The following is a 21,386-nucleotide window of genomic DNA, read 5'->3' as shown; positions in this document are numbered from 1 at the left end:
TGCGGTTCCTCACCTGGGCAAAGAGAACAGTTTTCCCCCTGATATGTGGAGCTTAACCCTAAGCCTTGTCTTAATTGCAACAATCAAACAAAAATTCACATTATTAGCATCCACAATTTTATGTGTAGAACTAACACAAACTAGACTACAAAACACAATCCTTTAGATGAAGTCCAGTAAACGATAGCAGACCTATTCTCCACACACTTGAAGACAAAATCTAAAGGGAATTCATGCATTCCATGCTACTTAAGAAGCGCTAAGTACACATTTCTAGCATTGGAGTGCATCAAGTGTAGCAAAGCTTTCAACATCCTTGGTTAATGTATCATTTACTACATCTCTTATTTCTAGGAGTTTAACTATAAGATCCACGAAAAGCATTCAGAAATGATCTTTGCAATTTCTGCTCTTCTTTCAAGCTGTAGATTTCTAAAATTTGAACATGAGCCATTCGCTGACCTGGTCTACATTCCACGGATCTAACGGTGACCGCGTATAGCACGGACCGCGTCTAACCGCTAAAAAACACCAAAGCCAGACGAGGTGGCCGAGTGGTTAAGGCGATGGACTGCTAATCCATTGTGCTCTGCACGCATGGGTTCAAATCCCATCTTCGTCGACTTTTCTTCAAAGGTTTCTTGTAGAACTTTGCCAATTCATTTTGCCTTGTGTGGATGGATCACCTTATCGAATGACAACTGTCATCTTCTTGTAAATATGAGGCAATTTTAAAGGAGGATCCGTGGCACTTTCACTACATAAATAGACACGGATCCTTATTTATTTTAGATTTAATGTTGTTGCGGTTCCTCACCTGGACAAAGAATACAGTTTTCCCCCTGATATGTAGAGCTTAACCCTAAGCCTTGTCTTAATTGCAACAATCAAACAAAAATTCTCATTATTAGCCTCCCCAATTTTATGTGTAGAACTAACACAAACTAGACTACAAAACACAATCCTTTAGATGAAGTCCAGTAAACGATAGCAGACCTATTGTGTGGATCACCTTATCGAATGACAACTGTCATCTTCTTGTAAATATCAGTCCATTTTAAAGGAGGATCCGTGGAACATTCACTATATAAATAAGCACGGATCCTTATTTATTTTAGATTTAATGCTGTAGCGGTTCCACACCTGGGCAAAGAGAACTATATCATTTACTACATCTCTAAATTTCTAGGAGTTTAACTATCAGATACACGAAAATCATTCAGAAATGATCTTTGCAATTTCTACGTATCTCACGGTTTCTTGTAGAACTTCGCCAACTCATTTGCCCATGTGTGGATCACCTTATCGAATGACAACTGTCATCTTCTTGTAAATATGAGGCCATTTTAAAGGAGGATCCGTGGCACTTTCACTACATAAATAGACAAGGATCCTTATTTAGTTTAGATTTAATGTTGTTGCGGTTCCTCACCTGGGCAAAGAGAACAGTTTCCCCCTGATATGTAGAGCTTAACCCTAAGCCTTGTCTTAATTGCAACAATCAAACAAAAATTCACATTATTAGCCTCCCCAATTTTATGTGTAGAACTAACACAAACTAGACTACAAAACACAATCCTTTAGATGAAGTCCAGTAAACGATAGCAGACCTATTCTCCACACACTTGAAGACAAAATCTAAAGGGAATTCATGCATTCCATTCTACTTAAGAAGCGCTAAGTACACATTTCTAGCATTGGAGTGCATCAAGTGTAGCAAAGCTTTCAACATCCTTGGTTAATGTATCATTTACTACATCTCTTATTTCTAGGAGTTTAACTATAAGATCCACGAAAAGCATTCAGAAATGATCTTTGCAATTTCTGCTCTTCTTTCAAGCTGTAGATTTCTAAAATTTGAACATGAGCCATTCGCTGAGCTGCTCTACATTCCACGGATCTCACGGTGACCGCGTATAGCACGGACCGCGTCTAACCGCTAAAAAACACCAAAGCCAGACGAGGTGGCCGAGTGGTTAAGGCGATGGACTGCTAATCCATTGTGCTCTGCACGCATGGGTTCGAATCCCATCTTTGTCGACTTTTCTTCAAAGCTTTCTTGTAGAACTTTGCCAATTCATTTTGCCTTGTGTGGATCACCTTATCGAATGACAACTGTCATCTTCTTGTAAATATCAGTCCATTTTAAAGGAGGATCCGTGGAACATTCACTATATAAATAAGCACGGATCCTTATTTATGTTAGATTTAATGCTGTAGCGGTTCCTCACCTGGGCAAAGAGAACTATCTCATTTACTACATCTCTAAATTTCTAGGAGTTTAACTATCAGATCCACGAAAAGCAATCAGAAATTATCTTTGCAATTTTTACGTATCTCACGGTTTCTTGTAGAACTTTGCCAAATCATTTGCCCATGTGTGGATCACCTTATTGAATGACAACTGTCATCTTCTTGTAAATATGAGGCCATTTTAAAGTAGGATCCGTGGCACTTTCACTACATAAATAGACACGGATCCTTATTTATTTTAGATTTAATGTTGTTGCGGTTCCTCACCTGGGCAAAGAGAACAGTTTTCCCCCTGATATGTAGAGCTTAACCCTAAGCCTTGTCTTAATTGCAACAATCAAACAAAAATTCACATTATTAGCCTCCCCAATTTTATGTGTAGAACTAACACAAACTATACTACAAAACACAATCCTTTAGATGAAGTCCAGTAAACGATAGCAGACCTATTCTCCACACACTTGAAGACAAAATCTAAAGGGAATTCATGCATTCCATGCTACTTAAGAAGCGCTAAGTACACATTTCTAGCATTGGAGTGCATCAAGTGTAGCAAAGCTTTCAACATCCTTGGTTAATGTATCATTTACTACATCTCTTATTTCTAGGAGTTTAACTATAAGATCCACGAAAAGCATTCAGAAATGATCTTTGCAATTTCTGCTCTTCTTTCAAGCTGTAGATTTCTAAAATTTGAACATGAGCCATTCGCTGACCTGGTCTACATTCCACGGATCTCACGGTGACCGCGTATAGCACGGACCGCGTCTAACCGCTAAAAAACACCAAAGCCAGACGAGGTGGCCGAGTGGTTAAGGCGATGGACTGCTAATCCATTGTGCTCTGCACGCATGGGTTCAAATCCCATCTTCGTTGACTTTTCTTCAAAGGTTTCTTGTAGAACTTTGCCAATTCATTTTGCCTTGTGTGGATGGATCACCTTATCGAATGACAACTGTCATCTTCTTGTAAATATGAGGCAATTTTAAAGGAGGATCCGTGGCACTTTCACTACATAAATAGACACAGATCCTTATTTATTTTAGATTTAATGTTGTTGCGGTTCCTCACCTGGGCAAAGAGAACAGTTTCCCCCTGATATGTAGAGCTTAACCCTAAGCCTTGTCTTAATTGCAACAATCAAACAAAAATTCACATTATTAGCCTCCCCAATTTTATGTGTAGAACTAACACAAACTAGACTACAAAACACAATCCTTTAGATGAAGTCCAGTAAACGATAGCAGACCTATTGTGTGGATCACCTTATCGAATGACAACTGTCATCTTCTTGTAAATATCAGTCCATTTTAAAGGAGGATCCGTGGAACATTCACTATATAAATAAGCACGGATCCTTATTTATTTTAGATTTAATGCTGTAGCGGTTCCACACCTGGGCAAAGAGAACTATATCATTTACTACATCTCTAAATTTCTAGGAGTTTAACTATCAGATACACGAAAATCATTCAGAAATGATCTTTGCAATTTCTACGTATCTCACGGTTTCTTGTAGAACTTTGCCAACTCATTTGCCCATGTGTGGATCACCTTATCGAATGACAACTGTCATCTTCTTGTAAATATGAGGCCATTTTAAAGGAGGATCCGTGGCACTTTCACTACATAAATAGACAAGGATCCTTATTTAGTTTACATTTAATGTTGCTGCGGTTCCTCACCTGGGCAAAGAGAACAGTTTCCCCCTGATATGTAGAGCTTAACCCTAAGCCTTGTCTTAATTGCAACAATCAAACAAAAATTCACATTATTAGCCTCCCCAATTTTATGTGTAGAACTAACACAAACTAGACTACAAAACACAATCCTTTAGATGAAGTCCAGTAAACGATAGCAGACCTATTCTCCACACACTTGAAGACAAAATCTAAAGGGAATTCATGCATTCCATTCTACTTAAGAAGCGCTAAGTACACATTTCTAGCATTGGAGTGCATCAAGTGTAGCAAAGCTTTCAACATCCTTGGTTAATGTATCATTTACTACATCTCTTATTTCTAGGAGTTTAACTATAAGATCCACGAAAAGCATTCAGAAATGATCTTTGCAATTTCTGCTCTTCTTTCAAGCTGTAGATTTCTAAAATTTGAACATGAGCCATTCGCTGAGCTGCTCTACATTCCACGGATCTCACGGTGACCGCGTATAGCACGGACCGCGTCTAACCGCTAAAAAACACCAAAGCCAGACGAGGTGGCCGAGTGGTTAAGGCGATGGACTGCTAATCCATTGTGCTCTGCACGCATGGGTTCGAATCCCATCTTTGTCGACTTTTCTTCAAAGCTTTCTTGTAGAACTTTGCCAATTCATTTTGCCTTGTGTGGATCACCTTATCGAATGACAACTGTCATCTTCTTGTAAATATCAGTCCATTTTAAAGGAGGATCCGTGGAACATTCACTATATAAATAAGCACGGATCCTTATTTATGTTAGATTTAATGCTGTAGCGGTTCCTCACCTGGGCAAAGAGAACTATCTCATTTACTACATCTCTAAATTTCTAGGAGTTTAACTATCAGATCCACGAAAAGCAATCAGAAATTATCTTTGCAATTTCTACGTATCTCACGGTTTCTTGTAGAACTTTGCCAAATCATTTGCCCATGTGTGGATCACCTTATTGAATGACAACTGTCATCTTCTTGTAAATATGAGGCCATTTTAAAGTAGGATCCGTGGCACTTTCACTACATAAATAGACACGGATCCTTATTTATTTTAGATTTAATGTTGTTGCGGTTCCTCACCTGGGCAAAGAGAACAGTTTTCCCCCTGATATGTAGAGCTTAACCCTAAGCCTTGTCTTAATTGCAACAATCAAACAAAAATTCACATTATTAGCCTCCCCAATTTTATGTGTAGAACTAACACAAACTATACTACAAAACACAATCCTTTAGATGAAGTCCAGTAAACGATAGCAGACCTATTCTCCACACACTTGAAGACAAAATCTAAAGGGAATTCATGCATTCCATGCTACTTAAGAAGCGCTAAGTACACATTTCTAGCATTGGAGTGCATCAAGTGTAGCAAAGCTTTCAACATCCTTGGTTAATGTATCATTTACTACATCTCTTATTTCTAGGAGTTTAACTATAAGATCCACGAAAAGCATTCAGAAATGATCTTTGCAATTTCTGCTCTTCTTTCAAGCTGTAGATTTCTAAAATTTGAACATGAGCCATTCGCTGACCTGGTCTACATTCCACGGATCTCACGGTGACCGCGTATAGCACGGACCGCGTCTAACCGCTAAAAAACACCAAAGCCAGACGAGGTGGCCGAGTGGTTAAGGCGATGGACTGCTAATCCATTGTGCTCTGCACGCATGGGTTCAAATCCCATCTTCGTCGACTTTTCTTCAAAGGTTTCTTGTAGAACTTTGCCAATTCATTTTGCCTTGTGTGGATGGATCACCTTATCGAATGACAACTGTCATCTTCTTGTAAATATGAGGCAATTTTAAAGGAGGATCCGTGGCACTTTCACTACATAAATAGACACGGATCCTTATTTATTTTAGATTTAATGTTGTTGCGGTTCCTCACCTGGACAAAGAGAACAGTTTTCCCCCTGATATGTAGAGCTTAACCATAAGCCTTGTCTTAATTGCAACAATCAAACAAAAATTCACATTATTAGCATCCCCAATTTTATGTGTAGAACTAACACAAACTAGACTACAAAACACAATCCTTTAGATGAAGTCCAGTAAACGATAGCAGACCTATTCTCCACACACTTGAAGACAAAATCTAAAGGGAATTCATGCATTCCATGCTACTTAAGAAGCGCTAAGTACACATTTCTAGCATTGGAGTGCATCAAGTGTAGCAAAGCTTTCAACATCCTTGGTTAATGTATCATTTACTACATCTCTTATTTCTAGGAGTTTAACTATAAGATCCACGAAAAGCATTCAGAAATGATCTTTGCAATTTCTGCTCTTCTTTCAAGCTGTAGATTTCTAAAATTTGAACATGAGCCATTCGCTGACCTGGTCTACATTCCACGGATCTCACGGTGACCGCGTATAGCACGGACCGCGTCTAACCGCTAAAAAACACCAAAGCCAGATGAGGTGGCCGAGTGGTTAAGGCGATGGACTGCTAATCCATTGTGCTCTGCACGCATGGGTTCAAATCCCATCTTCGTTGACTTTTCTTCAAAGCTTTCTTGTAGAACTTTGCCAATTCATTTTGCCTTGTGTGGATGGATCACCTTATCGAATGACAACTGACATCTTCTTGTAAATATGAGGCAATTTTAAAGGAGGATCCGTGGCACTTTCACTACATAAATAGACACAGATCCTTATTTATTTTAGATTTAATGTTGTTGCGGTTCCTCACCTGGACAAAGAATACAGTTTTCCCCCTGATATGTAGAGCTTAACCCTAAGCCTTGTCTTAATTGCAACAATCAAACAAAAATTCACATTATTAGCCTCCCCAATTTTATGTGTAGAACTAACACAAACTAGACTACAAAACACAATCCTTTAGATGAAGTCCAGTAAACGATAGCAGACCTATTGTGTGGATCACCTTATCGAATGACAACTGTCATCTTCTTGTAAATATCAGTCCATTTTAAAGGAGGATCCGTGGAACATTCACTATATAAATAAGCACGGATCCTTATTTATTTTAGATTTAATGCTGTAGCGGTTCCACACCTGGGCAAAGAGAACTATATCATTTACTACATCTCTAAATTTCTAGGAGTTTAACTATCAGATACACGAAAATCATTCAGAAATGATCTTTGCAATTTCTACGTATCTCACGGTTTCTTGTAGAACTTTGCCAACTCATTTGCCCATGTGTGGATCACCTTATCGAATGACAACTGTCATCTTCTTGTAAATATGAGGCCATTTTAAAGGAGGATCCGTGGCACTTTCACTACATAAATAGACAAGGATCCTTATTTAGTTTACATTTAATGTTGCTGCGGTTCCTCACCTGGGCAAAGAGAACAGTTTCCCCCTGATATGTAGAGCTTAACCCTAAGCCTTGTCTTAATTGCAACAATCAAACAAAAATTCACATTATTAGCCTCCCCAATTTTATGTGTAGAACTAACACAAACTAGACTACAAAACACAATCCTTTAGATGAAGTCCAGTAAACGATAGCAGACCTATTCTCCACACACTTGAAGACAAAATCTAAAGGGAATTCATGCATTCCATTCTACTTAAGAAGCGCTAAGTACACATTTCTAGCATTGGAGTGCATCAAGTGTAGCAAAGCTTTCAACATCCTTGGTTAATGTATCATTTACTACATCTCTTATTTCTAGGAGTTTAACTATAAGATCCACGAAAAGCATTCAGAAATGATCTTTGCAATTTCTGCTCTTCTTTCAAGCTGTAGATTTCTAAAATTTGAACATGAGCCATTCGCTGAGCTGCTCTACATTCCACGGATCTCACGGTGACCGCGTATAGCACGGACCGCGTCTAACCGCTAAAAAACACCAAAGCCAGACGAGGTGGCCGAGTGGTTAAGGCGATGGACTGCTAATCCATTGTGCTCTGCACGCATGGGTTCGAATCCCATCTTTGTCGACTTTTCTTCAAAGCTTTCTTGTAGAACTTTGCCAATTCATTTTGCCTTGTGTGGATCACCTTATCGAATGACAACTGTCATCTTCTTGTAAATATCAGTCCATTTTAAAGGAGGATCCGTGGAACATTTACTATATAAATAAGCACGGATCCTTATTTATGTTAGATTTAATGCTGTAGCGGTTCCTCACCTGGGCAAAGAGAACTATCTCATTTACTACATCTCTAAATTTCTAGGAGTTTAACTATCAGATCCACGAAAAGCAATCAGAAATTATCTTTGCAATTTCTACGTATCTCACGGTTTCTTGTAGAACTTTGCCAAATCATTTGCCCATGTGTGGATCACCTTATTGAATGACAACTGTCATCTTCTTGTAAATATGAGGCCATTTTAAAGTAGGATCCGTGGCACTTTCACTACATAAATAGACACGGATCCTTATTTATTTTAGATTTAATGTTGTTGCGGTTCCTCACCTGGGCAAAGAGAACAGTTTTCCCCCTGATATGTAGAGCTTAACCCTAAGCCTTGTCTTAATTGCAACAATCAAACAAAAATTCACATTATTAGCCTCCCCAATTTTATGTGTAGAACTAACACAAACTATACTACAAAACACAATCCTTTAGATGAAGTCCAGTAAACGATAGCAGACCTATTCTCCACACACTTGAAGACAAAATCTAAAGGGAATTCATGCATTCCATGCTACTTAAGAAGCGCTAAGTACACATTTCTAGCATTGGAGTGCATCAAGTGTAGCAAAGCTTTCAACATCCTTGGTTAATGTATCATTTACTACATCTCTTATTTCTAGGAGTTTAACTATAAGATCCACGAAAAGCATTCAGAAATGATCTTTGCAATTTCTGCTCTTCTTTCAAGCTGTAGATTTCTAAAATTTGAACATGAGCCATTCGCTGACCTGGTCTACATTCCACGGATCTCACGGTGACCGCGTATAGCACGGACCGCGTCTAACCGCTAAAAAACACCAAAGCCAGACGAGGTGGCCGAGTGGTTAAGGCGATGGACTGCTAATCCATTGTGCTCTGCACGCATGGGTTCAAATCCCATCTTCGTCGACTTTTCTTCAAAGGTTTCTTGTAGAACTTTGCCAATTCATTTTGCCTTGTGTGGATGGATCACGTTATCGAATGACAACTGTCATCTTCTTGTAAATATGAGGCAATTTTAAAGGAGGATCCGTGGCACTTTCACTACATAAATAGACACGGATCCTTATTTATTTTAGATTTAATGTTGTTGCGGTTCCTCACCTGGACAAAGAGAACAGTTTTCCCCCTGATATGTAGAGCTTAACCATAAGCCTTGTCTTAATTGCAACAATCAAACAAAAATTCACATTATTAGCATCCCCAATTTTATGTGTAGAACTAACACAAACTAGACTACAAAACACAATCCTTTAGATGAAGTCCAGTAAACGATAGCAGACCTATTCTCCACACACTTGAAGACAAAATCTAAAGGGAATTCATGCATTCCATGCTACTTAAGAAGCGCTAAGTACACATTTCTAGCATTGGAGTGCATCAAGTGTAGCAAAGCTTTCAACATCCTTGGTTAATGTATCATTTACTACATCTCTTATTTCTAGGAGTTTAACTATAAGATCCACGAAAAGCATTCAGAAATGATCTTTGCAATTTCTGCTCTTCTTTCAAGCTGTAGATTTCTAAAATTTGAACATGAGCCATTCGCTGACCTGGTCTACATTCCACGGATCTCACGGTGACCGCGTATAGCACGGACCGCGTCTAACCGCTAAAAAACACCAAAGCCAGACGAGGTGGCCGAGTGGTTAAGGCGATGGACTGCTAATCCATTGTGCTCTGCACGCATGGGTTCGAATCCCATCTTCGTCGACTTTTCTTCAAAGCTTTCTTGTAGAACTTTGCCAATTCATTTTGCCTTGTGTGGATGGATCACCTTATCGAATGACAACTGTCATCTTCTTGTAAATATCAGTCCATTTTAAAGGAGGATCCGTGGAACATTCACTATATAAATAAGCACGAATCCTTATTTATTTTAGATTTAATGCTGTAGCGGTTCCTCACCTGGGCAAAGAGAACTATATCATTTACTACATCTCTAAATTTCTAGGAGTTTAACTATCAGATCCACGAAAAGCATTCAGAAATGATCTTTGCAATTTCTACGTATCTCACGGTTTCTTGTAGAACTTTGCCAACTCATTTGCCCATGTGTGGATCACCTTATCGAATGACAACTGTCATCTTCTTGTAAATATGAGGCCATTTTAAAGGAGGATCCGTGGCACTTTCACTACATAAATAGACACGGATACTTATTTATTTTAGATTTAATGTTGTTGCGGTTCCTCACCTGGGCAAAGAGAACAGTTTCCCCCTGATATATAGAGCTTAACCCTAAGCCTTGTCTTAATTGCAACAATCAAACAAAAATTCACATTATTAGCCTCCCCAATTTTATGTGTAGAACTAACACAAACTAGACTACAAAACACAATCCTTTAGATGAAGTCCAGTAAACGATAGCAGACCTATTGTGTGGATCACCTTATCGAATGACAACTGTCATCTTCTTGTAAATATCAGTCCATTTTAAAGGAGGATCCGTGGAACATTCACTATATAAATAAGCACGGATCCTTATTTATTTTAGATTTAATGCTGTAGCGGTTCCTCACCTGGGCAAAGAGAACTATATCATTTACTACATCTCTAAATTTCTAGGAGTTTAACTATCAGATCCACGAAAAGCATTCAGAAATGATCTTTGCAATTTCTACGTATCTCACGGTTTCTTGTAGAACTTTGCCAACTCATTTGCCCATGTGTGGATCACCTTATCGAATGACAACTGTCATCTTCTTGTAAATATGAGGCCATTTTACAGGAGGATCCGTGGCACTTTCACTACATAAATAGACACGGATCCTTATTTATTTTAGATTTAATGTTGTTGCGGTTCCTCACCTGGGCAGAGAGAACTATATCATTTACTACATCTCTAAATTTCTAGGAGTTTAACTATCAGATCCACGAAAAGCATTCAGAAATGATCTTTGCAATTTCTACGTATCTCACGGTTTCTTGTAGAACTTTGCAAATTCATTTTGCCTTGTGGGGATCACCTTATCGAATGACAACTGTCATCTTCTTGTAAATATCAGTCCATTTTAAAGGAGGATCCGTGGAACATTCACTATATAAATAAGCACGGATCCTTATTCATTTTAGATTTAATGCTGTAGCGGTTCCTCACCTGGGCAAAGAGAACTATATCATTTACTACATCTCTAACTTTCTAGGAGTTTAACTATCAGATCCACGAAAAGCATTCAGAAATGATCTTTGCAATTTCTACGTATCTCACGGTTTCTTGTAGAACTTTGCCAACTCATTTGCCCATGTGTGGATCACCTTATCGAATGACAACTGTCATCTTCTTGTAAATATGAGGCCATTTTAAAGGAGGATCCGTGGCACTTTCACTACATAAATAGACACGGATCCTTATTTATTTTAGATTTAATGTTGTTGCGGTTCCTCACCTGGGCAAAGAGAACAGTTTTCCCCCTGATATGTAGAGCTTAACCCTAAGCCTTGTCTTAATTGCAACAATCAAACAAAAATTCACATTATTAGCCTCCCCAATTTTATGTGTAGAACTAACACAAACTAGACTACAAAACACAATCCTTTAGATGAAGTCCAGTAAACGATAGCAGACCTATTCTCCACACACTTGAAGACAAAATCTAAAGGGAATTCATGCATTCCATGCTACTTAAGAAGCGCTAAGTACACATTTCTAGCATTGGAGTGCATCAAGTGTAGCAAAGCTTTCAACATCCTTGGTTAATGTATCATTTACTACATCTCTTATTTCTAGGAGTTTAACTATAAGATCCACGAAAAGCATTCAGAAATGATCTTTGCAATTTCTGCTCTTCTTTCAAGCTGTAGATTTCTAAAATTTGAACATGAGCCATTCGCTGACCTGGTCTACATTCCACGGATGTCACGGTGACCGCGTATAGCACGGACCGCGTCTAACCGCTAAAAATCACCAAAGCCAGACGAGGTGGCCGAGTGGTTAAGGCGATGGACTGCTAATCCATTGTGCTCTGCACGCATGGGTTCGAATCCCATCTTCGTCGACTTTTCTTCAAAGCTTTCTTGTAGAACTTTGCCAATTCATTTTGCCTTGAGTGGATCACCTTATCGAATGACAACTGTCATCTTCTTGTAAATATCAGTCCATTTTAAAGGAGGATCTGTGGAACATTCACTATATAAATAAGCACGGATCCTTATTTATTTTAGATTTAATGCTGTAGCGGTTCCTCACCTGGGCAAAGAGAACTATATCATTTACTACATCTCTAAATTTCTAGGAGTTTAACTATCAGATCCACGAAAAGCATTCAGAAATGATCTTTGCAATTTCTACGTATCTCACGGTTTCTTGTAGAACTTTGCCAACTCATTTGCCCATGTGTGGATCACCTTATCGAATGACAACTGTCATCTTCTTGTAAATATGAGGCCATTTTAAAGGAGGATCCGTGGCACTTTCACTACATAAATAGACACGGATCCTTATTTATTTTAGATTTAATGTTGTTGTGGTTCCTCACCTGGGCAAAGAGAACAGTTTTCCCCCTGATATGTAGAGCTTAACCCTAAGCCTTGACTTAATTGCAACAATCAAACAAAAATTCACATTATTAGCCTCCCCAATTTTATGTGTAGAACTAACACAAACTAGACTACAAAACACAATCCTTTAGATGAAGTCCAGTAAACGATAGCAGACCTATTCTCCACACACTTGAAGACAAAATCTAAAGGGAATTCATGCATTCCATTCTACTTAAGAAGCGCTAAGTACACATTTCTAGCATTGGAGTGCATCAAGTGTAGCAAAGCTTTCAACATCCTTGGTTAATGTCTCATTTACTACATCTCTTATTTCTAGGAGTTTAACTATAAGATCCACGAAAAGCATTCAGAAATGATCTTTGCAATTTCTGCTCTTCTTTCAAGCTGTAGATTTCTAAAATTTGAACATGAGCCATTCGCTGACCTGGTCTACATTCCACGGATGTCACGGTGACCGCGTATAGCATGGACCGCGTCTAACCGCTAAAAAACACCAAAGCCAGACGAGGTGGCCGAGTGGTTAAGGCGATGGACTGCTAATCCATTGTGCTCTGCACGCATGGGTTCGAATCCCATCTTCGTCGACTTTTCTTCAAAGCTTTCTTGTAGAACTTTGCCAATTCATTTTGCCTTGTGTGGATGGATCACCTTATCGAATGACAACTGTCATCTTCTTGTAAATATCAGTCCATTTTAAAGGAGGATCCGTGGAACATTCACTATATAAATAAGCACGAATGCTTATTTATTTTAGATTTAATGCTGTAGCGGTTCCTCACCTGGGCAAAGAGAACTATATCATTTACTACATCTCTAAATTTCTAGGAGTTTAACTATCAGATCCACGAAAAGCATTCAGAAATGATCTTTGCAATTTCTACGTATCTCACGGTTTCTTGTAGAACTTTGCCAACTCATTTGCCCATGTGTGGATCACCTTATCGAATGACAACTGTCATCTTCTTGTAAATATGAGGCCATTTTAAAGGAGGATCCGTGGCACTTTCACTACATAAATAGACACGGATACTTATTTATTTTAGATTTAATGTTGTTGCGGTTCCTCACCTGGGCAAAGAGAACAGTTTCCCCCTGATATATAGAGCTTAACCCTAAGCCTTGTCTTAATTGCAACAATCAAACAAAAATTCACATTATTAGCCTCCCCAATTTTATGTGTAGAACTAACACAAACTAGACTACAAAACACAATCCTTTAGATGAAGTCCAGTAAACGATAGCAGACCTATTGTGTGGATCACCTTATCGAATGACAACTGTCATCTTCTTGTAAATATCAGTCCATTTTAAAGGAGGATCCGTGGAACATTCACTATATAAATAAGCACGGATCCTTATTTATTTTAGATTTAATGCTGTAGCGGTTCCTCACCTGGGCAAAGAGAACTATATCATTTACTACATCTCTAAATTTCTAGGAGTTTAACTATCAGATCCACGAAAAGCATTCAGAAATGATCTTTGCAATTTCTACGTATCTCACGGTTTCTTGTAGAACTTTGCCAACTCATTTGCCCATGTGTGGATCACCTTATCGAATGACAACTGTCATCTTCTTGTAAATATGAGGCCATTTTACAGGAGGATCCGTGGCACTTTCACTACATAAATAGACACGGATCCTTATTTATTTTAGATTTAATGTTGTTGCGGTTCCTCACCTGGGCAGAGAGAACTATATCATTTACTACATCTCTAAATTTCTAGGAGTTTAACTATCAGATCCACGAAAAGCATTCAGAAATGATCTTTGCAATTTCTACGTATCTCACGGTTTCTTGTAGAACTTTGCAAATTCATTTTGCCTTGTGGGGATCACCTTATCGAATGACAACTGTCATCTTCTTGTAAATATCAGTCCATTTTAAAGGAGGATCCGTGGAACATTCACTATATAAATAAGCACGGATCCTTATTCATTTTAGATTTAATGCTGTAGCGGTTCCTCACCTGGGCAAAGAGAACTATATCATTTACTACATCTCTAACTTTCTAGGAGTTTAACTATCAGATCCACGAAAAGCATTCAGAAATGATCTTTGCAATTTCTACGTATCTCACGGTTTCTTGTAGAACTTTGCCAACTCATTTGCCCATGTGTGGATCACCTTATCGAATGACAACTGTCATCTTCTTGTAAATATGAGGCCATTTTAAAGGAGGATCCGTGGCACTTTCACTACATAAATAGACACGGATCCTTATTTATTTTAGATTTAATGTTGTTGCGGTTCCTCACCTGGGCAAAGAGAACAGTTTTCCCCCTGATATGTAGAGCTTAACCCTAAGCCTTGTCTTAATTGCAACAATCAAACAAAAATTCACATTATTAGCCTCCCCAATTTTATGTGTAGAACTAACACAAACTAGACTACAAAACACAATCCTTTAGATGAAGTCCAGTAAACGATAGCAGACCTATTCTCCACACACTTGAAGACAAAATCTAAAGGGAATTCATGCATTCCATGCTACTTAAGAAGCGCTAAGTACACATTTCTAGCATTGGAGTGCATCAAGTGTAGCAAAGCTTTCAACATCCTTGGTTAATGTATCATTTACTACATCTCTTATTTCTAGGAGTTTAACTATAAGATCCACGAAAAGCATTCAGAAATGATCTTTGCAATTTCTGCTCTTCTTTCAAGCTGTAGATTTCTAAAATTTGAACATGAGCCATTCGCTGACCTGGTCTACATTCCACGGATGTCACGGTGACCGCGTATAGCACGGACCGCGTCTAACCGCTAAAAATCACCAAAGCCAGACGAGGTGGCCGAGTGGTTAAGGCGATGGACTGCTAATCCATTGTGCTCTGCACGCATGGGTTCGAATCCCATCTTCGTCGACTTTTCTTCAAAGCTTTCTTGTAGAACTTTGCCAATTCATTTTGCCTTGAGTGGATCACCTTATCGAATGACAACTGTCATCTTCTTGTAAATATCAGTCCATTTTAAAGGAGGATCCGTGGAACATTCACTATATAAATAAGCACGGATCCTTATTTATTTTAGATTTAATGCTGTAGCGGTTCCTCACCTGGGCAAAGAGAACTATATCATTTACTACATCTCTAAATTTCTAGGAGTTTAACTATCAGATCCACGAAAAGCATTCAGAAATGATCTTTGCAATTTCTACGTATCTCACGGTTTCTTGTAGAACTTTGCCAACTCATTTGCCCATGTGTGGATTACATTATCGAATGACAACTGTCATCTTCTTGTAAATATGAGGCCATTTTAAAGGAGGATCCGTGGCACTTTCACTACATAAATAGACACGGATCCTTATTTATTTTAGATTTAATGTTGTTGTGGTTCCTCACCTGGGCAAAGAGAACAGTTTTCCCCCTGATATGTAGAGCTTAACCCTAAGCCTTGACTTAATTGCAACAATCAAACAAAAATTCACATTATTAGCCTCCCCAATTTTATGTGTAGAACTAACACAAACTAGACTACAAAACACAATCCTTTAGATGAAGTCCAGTAAACGATAGCAGACCTATTCTCCACACACTTGAAGACAAAATCTAAAGGGAATTCATGCATTCCATTCTACTTAAGAAGCGCTAAGTACACATTTCTAGCATTGGAGTGCATCAAGTGTAGCAAAGCTTTCAACATCCTTGGTTAATGTCTCATTTACTACATCTCTTATTTCTAGGAGTTTAACTATAAGATCCACGAAAAGCATTCAGAAATGATCTTTGCAATTTCTGCTCTTCTTTCAAGCTGTAGATTTCTAAAATTTGAACATGAGCCATTCGCTGACCTGGTCTACATTCCACGGATGTCACGGTGACCGCGTATAGCACGGACCGCGTCTAACCGCTAAAAAACACCAAAGCCAGACGAGGTGGCCGAGTGGTTAAGGCGATGGACTGCTAATCCATTGTGCTCTGCACGCATGGGTTAAAATCCCATCTTCGTCGACTTTTCTTCAAAGCTTTCTTGTAGAACTTTGCCAATTCATTTTGCCTTGTGTGGATAGATCACCTTATCGAATGACAACTGTCATCTTCTTGTAAATATCAGTCCATTTTAAAGGAGGATCCGTGGAACATTCACTATATAAATAAGCACGGATCCTTATTTATTTTAGATTTAATGCTGTAGCGGTTCCTCACCTGGGCAAAGAGAACTATATCATTTACTACATCTCTAAATTTCTAGGAGTTTAACTATCAGATCCACGAAAAGCATTCAGAAATGATCTTTGCAATTTCTACGTATCTCACGGTTTCTTGTAGAACTTTGCCAACTCATTTGCCCATGTGTGGATCACCTTATCGAATGACAACTGTCATCTTCTTGTAAATATGAGGCCATTTTAAAGGAGGATCCGTGGAACATTCACTATATAAATAAGCACGGATCCTTATTTATTTTAGATTTAATGTTGTTGCGGTTCCTCACCTGGGCAAAGAGAACAGTTTTCCCCCTGATATGTAGAGCTTAACCCTAAGCCTTGTCTTAATTGCAACAATCAAACAAAAATTCACATTATTAGCCTCCCCAATTTTATGTGTAGAACTAACACAAACTAGACTACAAAACACAATCCTTTAGATGAAGTCCAGTAAACGATAGCAGACCTATTCTCCACACACTTGAAGACAAAATCTAAAGGGAATCCATGCATTCCATGCTACTTAAGAAGCGCTAAGTACACATTTCTAGCATTGGAGTGCATCAAGTGTAGCAAAGCTTTCAACATCCTTGGTTAATGTATCATTTACTACAGCTCTTATTTCTAGGAGTTTAACTATAAGATCCACGAAAAGCATTCAGAAATGATCTTTGCAATTTCTGCTCTTCTTTCAAGCTGTAGATTTCTAAAATTTGAACATGAGCCATTCGCTGACCTGGTCTACATTCCACGGATGTCACGGTGACCGCGTATAGCACGGACCGCGTCTAACCGCTAAAAAACACCAAAGCCAGACGAGGTGGCCGAGTGGTTAAGGCGATGGACTGCTAATCCATTGAGCTCTGCATGCATGGGTTCGAATCCCATCTTTGTTGACTTTTCTTCAAAGCTTTCTTGTAGAACTTTGCCAATTCATTTTGCCTTGTGTGGATCACCTTATCGAATGACAACTGTCATCTTCTTGTAAATATCAGTCCATTTTAAAGGAGGATCCGTGGAACATTCACTATATAAATAAGCACGGATCCTTATTTATTTTAGATTTAATGCTGTAGCGGTTCCTCACCTGGGCAAAGAGAACTATATCATTTACTACATCTCTAAATTTCTAGGAGTTTTACTATCAGATCCACGAAAAGCATTCAGAAATGATCTTTGCAATTTCTACGTATCTCACGGTTTCTTGTAGAACTTTGCCAACTCATTTGCCCATGTGTGGATCACCTTATCGAATGACAACTGTCATCTTCTTGTAAATATGAGGCCATTTTACAGGAGGATCCGTGGCACTTTCACTACATAAATAGACACGGATCCTTATTTATTTTAGATTTAATGTTGTTGCGGTTCCTCACCTGGGCAAAGAGAACTATATCATTTACTACATCTCTAAATTTCTAGGAGTTTAACTATTAGATCCACGAAAAGCATTCAGAAATGATCTTTGCAATTTCTACGTATCTCATGGTTTCTTGTAGAACTTTGCCAACTCATTTGCCCATGTGTGGATCACCTTATCAAATGACAACTGTCATCTTCTTGTAAATATGAGGCCATTTTAAAGGAGGATCCGTGGCACTTTCACTACATAAATAGACACGGATCCTTATTTATTTTAGATTTAATGTTGTTGCGGTTCCTCACCTGGGCAAAGAGAACAGTTTTCCCCCTGATATGTAGAGCTTAACCCTAAGCCTTGTCTTAATTGCAACAATCAAACAAAAATTCACATTATTAGCCTCCCCAATTTTATGTGTAGAACTAACACAAACTAGACTACAAAACACAATCCTTTAGATGAAGTCCAGTAAACGATAGCAGACCTATTCTCCACACACTTGAAGACAAAATCTAAAGGGAATTCATGCATTCCATGCTACTTAAGAAGCGCTAAGTACACATTTCTAGCATTGGAGTGCATCAAGTGTAGCAAAGCTTTCAACATCCTTGGTTAATGTATCATTTACTACATCTCTTATTTCTAGGAGTTTAACTATAAGATCCACGAAAAGCATTCAGAAATGATCTTTGCAATTTCTGCTCTTCTTTCAAGCTGTAGATTTCTAAAATTTGAACATGAGCCATTCGCTGACCTGGTCTACATTCCACGGATGTCACGGTGACCGCGTATAGCACGGACCGCGTCTAACCGCTAAAAAACACCAAAGCCAGACGAGGTGGCTGAGTGGTTAAGGCGATGGACTGCTAATCCTTTGTGCTCTGCACGCATGGGTTCGAATCCCATCTTCGTCGACTTTTCTTCAAAGCTTTCTTGTAGAACTTTGCTAATTCATTTTGCCTTGTGTGGATCACCTTATCGAATGACAACTGTCATCTTCTTGTAAATATCAGTCCATTTTAAAGGAGGATCCGTGGAACATTCACTATATAAATAAGCACGGATCCTTATTTATTTTAGATTTAATGCTGTAGCGGTTCCTCACCTGGGCAAAGAGAACTATATCATTTACTACATCTCTAAATTTCTAGGAGTTTAACTATCAGATCCACGAAAAGCATTCAGAAATGATCTTTGCAATTTCTGCTCTTCTTTCAAGCTGTAGATTTCTAAAATTTGAACATGAGCCATTCGCTGAACTGGTCTACATTCCACGGATGTCACGGTGACCGCGTATAGCACGGACCGCGTCTAACCGCTAAAAAACACCAAAGCCAGACGAGGTGGCCGAGTGGTTAAGGCGATGGACTGCTAATCCATTGTGCTCTGCACGCATGGGTTCGAATCCCATCTTCGTCGACTTTTCTTCAAAGCTTTCTTGTAGAACTTTGCCAATTCATTTTGCCTTGTGTGGATCACCTTATCGAATGACAACTGTCATCTTCTTGTAAATATCAGTCCATTTTAAAGGAGGATCCGTGGAACATTCACTATATAAATAAGCACGGATCCTTATTTATTTTAGATTTAATGCTGTAGCGGTTCCTCACCTGGGCAAAGAGAACTATATCATTTACTACATCTCTAAATTTCTAGGAGTTTAACTATCAGATCCACGAAAAGCATTCAGAAATGATCTTTGCAATTTCTACGTATCTCACGGTTTCTTGTAGAACTTTGCCAACTCATTTGCCCATGTGTGGATCACCTTATCGAATGACAACTGTCATCTTCTTGTAAATATGAGGCCATTTTAAAGGAGGATCCGTGGCACTTTCACTACATAAATAGACACGGATCCTTATTTATTTTAGATTTAATGTTGTTGCGGTTCCTCACCTGGGCAAAGAGAACAGTTTTCCCCCTGATATGTAGAGCTTAACCCTAAGCCTTGTCTTAATTGCAACAATCAAACAAAAATTCACATTATTAGCCTCCCCAATTTTATGTGTAGAACTAACACAAACTAGACTACAAAACACAATCCTTTAGATGAAGTCCAGTAAACGATAGCAGACCTATTCTCCACACACTTGAAGACAAAATCTAAAGGGAATTCATGCATTCCATGCTACTTAAGAAGCGCTAAGTACACATTTCTAGCATTGGAGTGCATCAAGTGTAGCAAAGCTTTCAACATCCTTGGTTAATGTATCATTTACTACATCTCTTATTTCTAGGAGTTTAACTATAAGATCCACGAAAAGCATTCAGAAATGATCTTTGCAATTTCTGCTCTTCTTTCAAGCTGTAGATTTCTAAAATTTGAAAATGAGCCATTCGCTGACCTGGTCTACATTCCACGGATGTCACGGTGACCGCGTATAGCACGGACCGCGTCTAACCGCTAAAAAACACCAAAGCCAGACGAGGTGGCCGAGTGGTTAAGGCGATGGACTGCTAATCCATTGTGCTCTGCACGCATGGGTTCAAATCCCATCTTCGTCGACTTTTCTTCAAAGCTTTCTTGTAGAACTTTGCCAATTCATTTTGCCTTGTGTGGATCACCTTATCGAATGACAACTGTCATCTTCTTGTAAATATCAGTCCATTTTAAAGGAGGATCCGTGGAACATTCACTATATAAATAAGCACGGATCCTTATTTATTTTAGATTTAATGCTGTAGCGGTTCCTCACCTGGGCAAATGAGTTGGCAAAGTTCTACAAGAAACCGTGAGATACGTAGAAATTGCAAAGATCATTTCTGGATGCTTTTCGTGGATCTGATAGTTAAACTCCTAGAAATTTAGAGATGTAGTAAATGATATAGTCATTTACTACATCTCTAAATTTCTAGGAGTTTAACTATCAGATCCACGAAAAGCATTCAGAAATGATCTTTGCAATTTCTACGTATCTCACGGTTTCTTGTAGAACTTTGCCAACTCATTTGCCCATGTGTGGATCACCTTATCGAATGACAACTGTCATCTTCTTGTAAATATGAGGCCATTTTAAAGGAGGATCCGTGGCACTTTCACTACATAAATAGACACGGATCCTTATTTATTTTAGTTTTAATGTTGTTGCGGTTCCTCACCTGGGCAAAGAGAACAGTTTTCCCCCTGATATGTAGAGCTTAACCCTAAGCCTTGTCTTAATTGCAACAATCAAACAAAAATTCACATTATTAGCCTCCCCAATTTTATGTGTAGAACTAACACAAACTAGACTACAAAACACAATCCTTTAGATGAAGTCCAGTAAACGATAGCAGACCTATTCTCCACACACTTGAAGACAAAATCTAAAGGGAATTCATGCATTCC

At 38.6% G+C, this 21,386-nt stretch overlaps 12 non-coding genes across 12 annotated transcripts; all 12 read left to right on the top strand.

Annotated features, from left to right (window-relative positions):
• The first annotated feature begins 540 nt into the window (after window positions 1-540).
• On the top strand, window positions 541-622 carry TRNAS-GCU (transfer RNA serine (anticodon GCU)). The gene has a single exon. It is a non-coding gene; the product is annotated as a tRNA-Ser (tRNA).
• Window positions 623-1,958: 1,336 nt separating this feature from the next.
• On the top strand, window positions 1,959-2,040 carry TRNAS-GCU (transfer RNA serine (anticodon GCU)). Its single transcript has one exon. It is a non-coding gene; the product is annotated as a tRNA-Ser (tRNA).
• Window positions 2,041-4,464: 2,424 nt separating this feature from the next.
• On the top strand, window positions 4,465-4,546 carry TRNAS-GCU (transfer RNA serine (anticodon GCU)). The gene has a single exon. It is a non-coding gene; the product is annotated as a tRNA-Ser (tRNA).
• A 1,007-nt stretch (window positions 4,547-5,553) lies between these two features.
• TRNAS-GCU (transfer RNA serine (anticodon GCU)) lies at window positions 5,554-5,635 on the top strand. The gene has a single exon. It is a non-coding gene; the product is annotated as a tRNA-Ser (tRNA).
• Window positions 5,636-7,775: 2,140 nt separating this feature from the next.
• Window positions 7,776-7,857, top strand: TRNAS-GCU (transfer RNA serine (anticodon GCU)). Its single transcript has one exon. It is a non-coding gene; the product is annotated as a tRNA-Ser (tRNA).
• Window positions 7,858-8,864: 1,007 nt separating this feature from the next.
• On the top strand, window positions 8,865-8,946 carry TRNAS-GCU (transfer RNA serine (anticodon GCU)). The gene has a single exon. It is a non-coding gene; the product is annotated as a tRNA-Ser (tRNA).
• Window positions 8,947-9,668: 722 nt separating this feature from the next.
• Window positions 9,669-9,750, top strand: TRNAS-GCU (transfer RNA serine (anticodon GCU)). The gene has a single exon. It is a non-coding gene; the product is annotated as a tRNA-Ser (tRNA).
• Window positions 9,751-11,953: 2,203 nt separating this feature from the next.
• TRNAS-GCU (transfer RNA serine (anticodon GCU)) lies at window positions 11,954-12,035 on the top strand. Its single transcript has one exon. It is a non-coding gene; the product is annotated as a tRNA-Ser (tRNA).
• Window positions 12,036-13,042: 1,007 nt separating this feature from the next.
• Window positions 13,043-13,124, top strand: TRNAS-GCU (transfer RNA serine (anticodon GCU)). The gene has a single exon. It is a non-coding gene; the product is annotated as a tRNA-Ser (tRNA).
• A 2,203-nt stretch (window positions 13,125-15,327) lies between these two features.
• Window positions 15,328-15,409, top strand: TRNAS-GCU (transfer RNA serine (anticodon GCU)). The gene has a single exon. It is a non-coding gene; the product is annotated as a tRNA-Ser (tRNA).
• A 3,983-nt stretch (window positions 15,410-19,392) lies between these two features.
• On the top strand, window positions 19,393-19,474 carry TRNAS-GCU (transfer RNA serine (anticodon GCU)). The gene has a single exon. It is a non-coding gene; the product is annotated as a tRNA-Ser (tRNA).
• Window positions 19,475-20,481: 1,007 nt separating this feature from the next.
• Window positions 20,482-20,563, top strand: TRNAS-GCU (transfer RNA serine (anticodon GCU)). Its single transcript has one exon. It is a non-coding gene; the product is annotated as a tRNA-Ser (tRNA).
• The last annotated feature ends 823 nt before the right edge of the window (window positions 20,564-21,386 follow it).

Source organism: Pelobates fuscus, chromosome 1, assembly GCF_036172605.1.
Source record: "Pelobates fuscus isolate aPelFus1 chromosome 1, aPelFus1.pri, whole genome shotgun sequence".
Lineage (NCBI taxonomy): Eukaryota > Metazoa > Chordata > Amphibia > Anura > Pelobatidae > Pelobates > Pelobates fuscus.
Note: the sequence above shows the minus strand (reverse complement) of the source record. Positions and strands in the feature narration are given on the sequence as shown.